Raw genomic sequence first — 7,652 nt, forward strand, 5'->3', positions numbered from 1 at the left:
GGCAGCAGTACTTTGAGGTCATGGATACAGCATCAGCATATCTTAACTGCAGATTTAATCCTTCTGTTTTCAAGCACATGCAAGATGTTGAAAATTTTGTAACCGGGAAGGCCGACTGTAAAGACATGATTCAGTTCTATGGGGATGATATGGATGGAAGCAGGCTGACATTGCATAGAGACATGTGTTTGGACTTGGCAAAACAGAAAGGTGTTCATCTTGCAACTTTTCAAGATGTATATGACTTTATGAAAGGAGAAGGAGGTGAGCACTTGAGAACGTTACTACCAGAAATCACAAAGCTTTTGAAACTGGCTCTGACTGTCCCTGTAACATCTTGCTGCTCAGAGAGGTCATTTTCTGGGATGCGCCGACTGAAAACGTATCTACGGTCAACAATGGGGCAAGCCCGACTAAATCACATCGTTATAATGAACTCTTACAAAGAAGTGGCTCGAAAGCAGGACCTGGACATCATCGCTGATAATTTCATCAAGCACACTGCTGTACGCAGAGACACGTTCCTCCTGAAGAATTAACCGCAATGGTGAGTCAACAAATCTAATTTTTACTGTGTGGACTAGTGTGACATTGATTCTTAATTTCCCACGAAGCTGATCGTGGTGACGTGTCTGTTAAACTTTTCATCTCCAATCCTGTCTGTATTTGTGAGAAGTGGCGCTCCTGAGTTGAAAGATAGCCTACTTTACGGCTTTATTATCAAGTAAATAGGTGTGTGTGTTCGTGGCGGCCGCTGTCCGCTGTTCTAAGGTTCTGAAATGCAAACATTTTTTGCCTATTTTATTTTTTTTTCAAAGGGTGTGCGCCCATGAGCACCCACGGAGGAAAACATAAATCGGCGCCTATGCACACACACATACACACAGTTCGATCGCGCCGCGCCTCTCTCTCTCCCACACACGCACACACTCACACACACAGTTCGATCGCGCCCGCGCCTCTCTCTCACACACACACACACACACACGCACACACACACACACACAGTTCGATCGCGCCCGCGCCTCTCTCTTTCTCTCTCTCACACACACACACACACACACACACACACACACACACACACACACACACACACACACACACACACACACATATTGGAACGTGAGTGAAGTACAAAGCCTATAATAAAGAATAGTTTAGCATCCAAATACATCGCAAATGTTGAAACAGTTTGATTCTAATGAGAGAGTTACGTGAGCCCAACACCACTTACTTTCACTTTCGCTTCACATTATTTCGGTTACTTCTTGTTTATAGTTTTTAAAAATTCTTGTTCTGTTCTGTATATCATTAAATTTAAAGGATTGCTTGTGTAATATTTTGAGTGTATCATCAAATCAGAATAATTCTCTTGGTTTAGTGATTCCCTAGTTATTTTTTAATTGATTTTTTCATTGTTCTAATCAGGTAAGGCAAATAATATTCTCTGTGTCTGTATATATATATATATATATATATATATATATATATATATATATATCATCTGAATTATAAATACCTTATTTCTGTATAAAATAAAAATTCTAGAATAATCCAGACCAACCAGAGCGCACTATTCCTACAACATCATCAGTGCTGAAGCGGAACTACCAGAGCCGATCGGCAGATAGCGAGCAGATGCAGCATATGTGTTGTATCGAGGCAGGGTCAGGCCAGGGGAATCCATTTGCAGCTTTTTTATTAAGAATGGTCAAGACAGGCAGGGTGAACAATGGCAAACAGGGCAGAACAGAAACGGCAGAGACAAACCAGGTTGACAGGCAAAGGACAAAGACCTCCAGATATACTGGGCTTCTGGATTTACACATTTAAGTGCTGCAAAACATATTGACCTAAAAATTACTGTAAATTTAAATGATCTATATATGTGGCTATTGTGGTTCATGATCATAGGCCCTGTCCCCAAATGGCACACTTCATATGAATTTTCGGTCTTGTGTACTTATTTCATGTGTCCGTTAAATCCATGAGACCGTAGGCTGTTTCATTTTTCATTTTAGGTTTCAGAAGGTTGCTCACGCATACTTTGTGGTTGATATGTGCCCTCAATGCGCACTTTTGCAGAGCCCACACTGATGCAAGCTCTACAGCACACTTCTTTTCAACAGTCAAAGCGGGGGATACGTATTTGCACGTCGTGCACAATAACCCTAAAGGCACCGGGGTGGCGGCTTGTTTTTTTATATATATATATATATATATATATATATATAGCCTACGAGCAGCGATGAAGGGCCAAAGCTGACGGCACCGCCACCCCGGTGCCTTTAGGTAAAGGCACCTGGGTGGCGGTGCCACCGGCTTGGGCCCACAATCGCTGCTCGCAGCTATATTTAGGGCCCAAACCTTGAAAAGGCGAAGGCCATATTGTTTTCCTTAGGATTATTTATTATTAGGGCCCAAGCCTTGAAAAGGCGAAGGCCCTATTGTTTTCCTTAGGATTATTTATTATTATTAGGGCCCAAGCCTTGAAAAGGCGAAGGCCCTATTGTTTTCCTTAGGATTATTTATTAGGGCCCAAGCCTTGAAAAGGCGAAGGCCCTATTGTTTTCCTAAGGATTATTATTATTATTATTATTAGGGCCCAAGCCTTGAAAAGGCGAAGGCCCTATTGTTTTCCTAAGGATTATTAGGGCCCAATCCTTGAAAAGGCGAAGGCCCTATTGTTTTCCTAAGGATTATTATTATTAGGGCCCAAGCCTTGAAAAGGCGAAGGCCCTATTGTTTTCCTAAGGATTATTATTAGGGCCCAAGCCTTGAAAAGGCGAAGGCCCTATTGTTTTCCTAAGGATTATTATTATTATTAGGGCCCAAGCCTTGAAAAGGCGAAGGCCCTATTGTTTTCCTAAGGATTATTAGGGCCCAAGCCTTGAAAAGGCGAAGGCCCTATTGTTTTCCTAAGGATTATTATTAGGGCCCAAGCCTTGAAAAGGCGAAGGCCCTATTGTTTTCCTAAGGATTATTATTATTAGGGCCCAAGCCTTGAAAAGGCGAAGGCCCTATTGTTTTCCTTAGGATTATTTTTTTTTTTTTTCTCCTCTTTTATTTTTCTTACGACTATTCGGGCACTTTTGGGGCTCTTAACGTGCACGAAAACTCTTGAAACTTTGCACGCGGGTCAGAACCCGCGGCCATCAGGGTCGGGGTGAAGATGGTACCCGGGCGTGGCAGGGGGGCTCGACAGCGCCCCCTGGAACGGGGTCCGAAAACTTGGTCCATAAATCAAACACGCTTGTATGTAAGAATATGAAACTCGGTACACATATAGATCTCATCGGTTCATATATACTTCATGCTCTTACTTTTTACCCCAGCCCAACAGGAAGTCGGCTATTTAGGGTTGTTTGTAAAACGCATGCAATGGAATTTAAAGTACTTCTCCTAGAGAATTCAAAGAAATGCCACGAAACTCGGTCAGCATGAAGTCAAGACATTGCGAGGGGATTTTTGATATCTCGAACGGTGTGGCCGTGGCGAGGAAACGAAATTATGGCGAGAAATGTGAAACAGGAAGTGTGTTATAACTTCTGCATACATTAACTGATCTTGATGAAACTTCAGCAGTGTGTTCGTTGTAAGAGGCCGATCACATGGATGTGACTTTTGTGAGTCAAAGTTATAGCGCCACCAACTGGCAGCAGGAAGTGTGTCACTTTCAAAATGCTTCGAAATCACCCTCTTATTTTAACCCAATTTGCTTCAAACTTCATCTGTATAATGTAAACATACGCCATATGTAGACCTGTGAATGGATTCTTGATATCTTTGATACTGTTGCCGTGGCAACACATCAAACTTTAAAATTCTTTTTTGATGCTTTTGAGACTCTTAGCATGCTTGAAATTGCATGAAACTCGACAGACATGTCACATATATTAGCCAGTAGACATGTGCAAAGTTTCAGGAACGGGCGTGGTGCAGGGACTCAGTAGCGCCACCTTTTGACAAAAGTGAGAGGGTTAGTTTCATAGTTTTACCTGCAATCTTAAAACTCGGTAGGCATATTGTTCAGATCAAGCCGGACAACTTTCTAATTTACAGATTTTGGTTCCGAACAACAGGAAGTCAGATATTTTGGTTTGAATGGGATGTTTTGGAGTAATCTCTGTCCCTCTCTCCCTCTCTCTGCATACCTCTGTGTCTGTGGGGGGAGGGGGATGTGTCTGTTTGAGTGACAAAGCTTTTAATTATTGTTGATCAAGGTTTTGGGGGCTTTTGGGGCCCTTAACATCCTCTAAAACTCTTGAAACTTTGCACACGGGTCAGAACCCGTGGCCATCAGGGCCGGATTGAAGCTGGTACCCGGGCGTGGCAGGGCGGACCGACAGCGCCCCCTGGACTGGGATTCGAACACTTGTCCATAAATCAAAGACACTTGCATGTAATAATATGAAACTCGGTACACTTATAGATCTCATTGGGTTGAACAACTTTCGTGCTCTAAGTTTTACGACATCCCAACAGGAAGCCGGCTATCATGGTTTGTTTGGAAACGCATACCCCTGAAATTCTATTTAATTCTCCTTGGGAATTAATCGGATTTCAAGCAAACTCGGTCAGCATGACGTCAAGACATTGATGATGCTAAATTCCGGAGGGATTTTTGATATCTCGAACGGTTTGGCCGTGGCGAGGAAATTAATTTTATGACTAAAAAAGGACACATAAAGTGTGTTATAACTTTGCTCGTTTTACCTACAGTTACAAAACTTGCCACGCATATTGTTCTCATCAAGCCAATCAACTTTCTAATCTAAAGTCATTAGCTCAGAGCAACAGAAAGTCAGATATTGTAGTTTGAATGGATTTCTTGTCCCCCTGCCATTCTGTTTGTGTGTGTGTGTGTGTGTGTCTGTGTGGGGAGGGGGGGAGGGGAGGAGGGGAGGGGGGGTGGGCTCTTTGAGTGATAGTTTAGTTTAAACACCAACTCATACATAGGGCCATACTGCCCTCTTGTGTTCAAAATTATATACATATTTGGTATGTGACTGAGGATCGAGAGCTTTTAAATACGGACGTCCACATTGATAATGGTGGCTCTTGCAGAGCGCTCGAATGAATAAATTAACTAAACGTTCGCTCAGCTCTGCTCGCTCGTCGCCATGGACGCGCACCGTTATGAATGCCCAGTGTTTCCCCTAGGATTTTTTTTCAGGGGGGGGGGGGGATTGGGGGAACTGCTAGTGTTGCGGAGCGGGTGTATTACGAATACGTGGTGTAAATTTTTTAGCAATCAAAAAGCATGTCTAATTAATTGAAATAGTGTATTATGAATCATTAAACGTATACAACATTTAAAAAAAAATATGAAAAAAAATGTCACACTAATTCTGTGTTGTGTTTTTTCTGGTAATAAAATGAAGACATAAAACACAAATTTGATCATTTATCATCAATTTTAATCATATGAAATTAAATAAACTTTTTGTCAAATAACGTGCTGCACAATGAGCTTTACTGTTAAAGTCCCCATGAATTCAAAATTGACCATACTTACTTTGTTTGCTTAAATTGATCGTTTTGTGGTGAACAATTCATCCATGCAAGTCAATCCACACAAAAAAATTGTTTGGCTTCGTAATCTTTAATCAAAATCTGAAATTTCCCCTCCCCTCTGCGTTGGAGGACCTTGCCTGATGACGTAGGTTTCACGGTTTGGGCGTCTTCTTAACATCCGTAATCATGCCCCTCCAACTGACAGTAGACAGGCTGAATGAAAACACCTACTTTTCTAGATCCAATCAGGTGCTAGTTGGGGAAAAAGCCACGCCCACCATTTTGCCTCATTTAGTATTCCGTTTCTCTCGGAAATACGTCACAACACTGGAGAAAAGTCGTTTGCAACTTCCGGTTCACGGGGACTTTAAAATTAAAACATGGATTATTCCTTAAATTCAGTTTTGATGATAATTTATTTGGATTAGTGTTAGTATTATTACATTGGGACATATCTAAATTCTACTGTACAACGGTAATATATTTCTGTCAAGTTAAACCGAACTTTTATTTTGACGGGTTGCCGTGAAGACCTTTTGAGTTTGTTTGTTTATGTCATAATGATAGTTTTTCTCAAATGAAGCGGTTAAATGATCACGAAGTGACTTTCGGAGTGGATCTAGAGCCTAAATACTAGTATCTATTAATAGGTACTAGTATCTAAAAGGTAATTTTCTCTCTCTCTCTCTCTCTCTCTCTCTATCTCTGAGCCAATATGGCAAGCCGTTTTAACATTTAATCATTTTAACCTACTAGTCTCTATTTTCATGCTACTAGTACTTATTTTTTAGATACTAGTATCTATTCCATTAAGTACTAGTACTTATACATTAGCGACTAGTGCTTATTCTGTTTAGAATATTCAAAGTGCTTATTCAATTTTTAAGCTTATTTATATTTTCAGAGCAGAAAATCCGATTTTTCTGCTTATTCAATATTGCATCTAAAATGTAAGTGACTTGACGTGTGTGTTTGTGTGTGTGTGTGTGTGTGTGTGAGAGAGAGAGAGATTGTGTCTGTTACAGTGACAAGAGTTTAACCCTTTAAGGCCTTGTCTTTTTGGATATATATCTTTTTTTTTATAAAAAAAAAAGTGCATACAAGCCATATATTTTAAATGTATTGTTTGCTTTAAATTAAATTAAGATTGTATGTTTGGTAATTGAACCTAAATAAATTTAAAACTAATGTGCTATATTTCAGATAAATATATTTGTTTTCCTTCATTTTAATCAACACTAACTTTATTCTCATCTGAATTATAAATAACTTATCTCTGTATAAAATACAAAATCCCGAATAATCCAGACCAACCAGAGCGCACTATTTCCACAACATCATCAGAGTTGAAGCAGAACTACCAGAGCCGTTCGGCAGATAGCGAGCAGATATTTTGTGTCACGTCGTGCACAATAACCCTAAAGGCACCAGGGTGGCGGTGCCACCGGCTTTATATATATATATATATATATATATATATATATAAATATAGCTGCGAGCAGCGATGAAGGGCCAAAGCCGGCGGCACCGCCACCCCGGTGCCTTTAGGTAACTAACTATATATATATTTATTATTATTATTATTATTATTATTATTATTATTATTCTAACGACTATACGGGCACTTTTGGGGCTCTTAACGTGCACGAAAACTCTTGAAACTTTGCACACACGTCAGAACCCGCGGCCATCAGGGCCTGGCTGAAGGTGGTACCCGGGCGTGGCAGGGGGGCTCGACAGTGCCCCCTGGAACGGGGTCCGAAAACTTGGTCCATAAATCAAACACGCTTGCATGTAATAATATGAAACTCGGTACACATATAGATCTCATCGGTTCATCTATACTTCATGCTCTTACTTTTTACCCAAGCCCAACAGGAAGTCGGCTATTTAGGGTTGTTTGTAAAACGCATGCAATGGAATTTAAAGTACTTCTCCTAGAGAATTCAAAGAAATGCCACGAAACTCGGTCAGCATGAAGTCAAGACATTGAGGATGAAAAATTGCCAGGGGATTTTTGATATCTCGAACGGTTTGGCCGTGGCGAGGAAACGAATTTATGGCGAGAAACGTGAAACAGGAAGTGTGTTATAACTTCAGCATACATTAGCTGATCTTAATGAAACTTCAGCAGT

The sequence above is a fragment of the Siphateles boraxobius genome, unplaced genomic scaffold (genome assembly GCF_051911475.1).
Source record: "Siphateles boraxobius isolate OS27281-9 unplaced genomic scaffold, OSU_SipBor_1 89, whole genome shotgun sequence".
In the NCBI taxonomy this organism is placed as follows: Eukaryota; Metazoa; Chordata; class Actinopteri; order Cypriniformes; family Leuciscidae; genus Siphateles; species Siphateles boraxobius.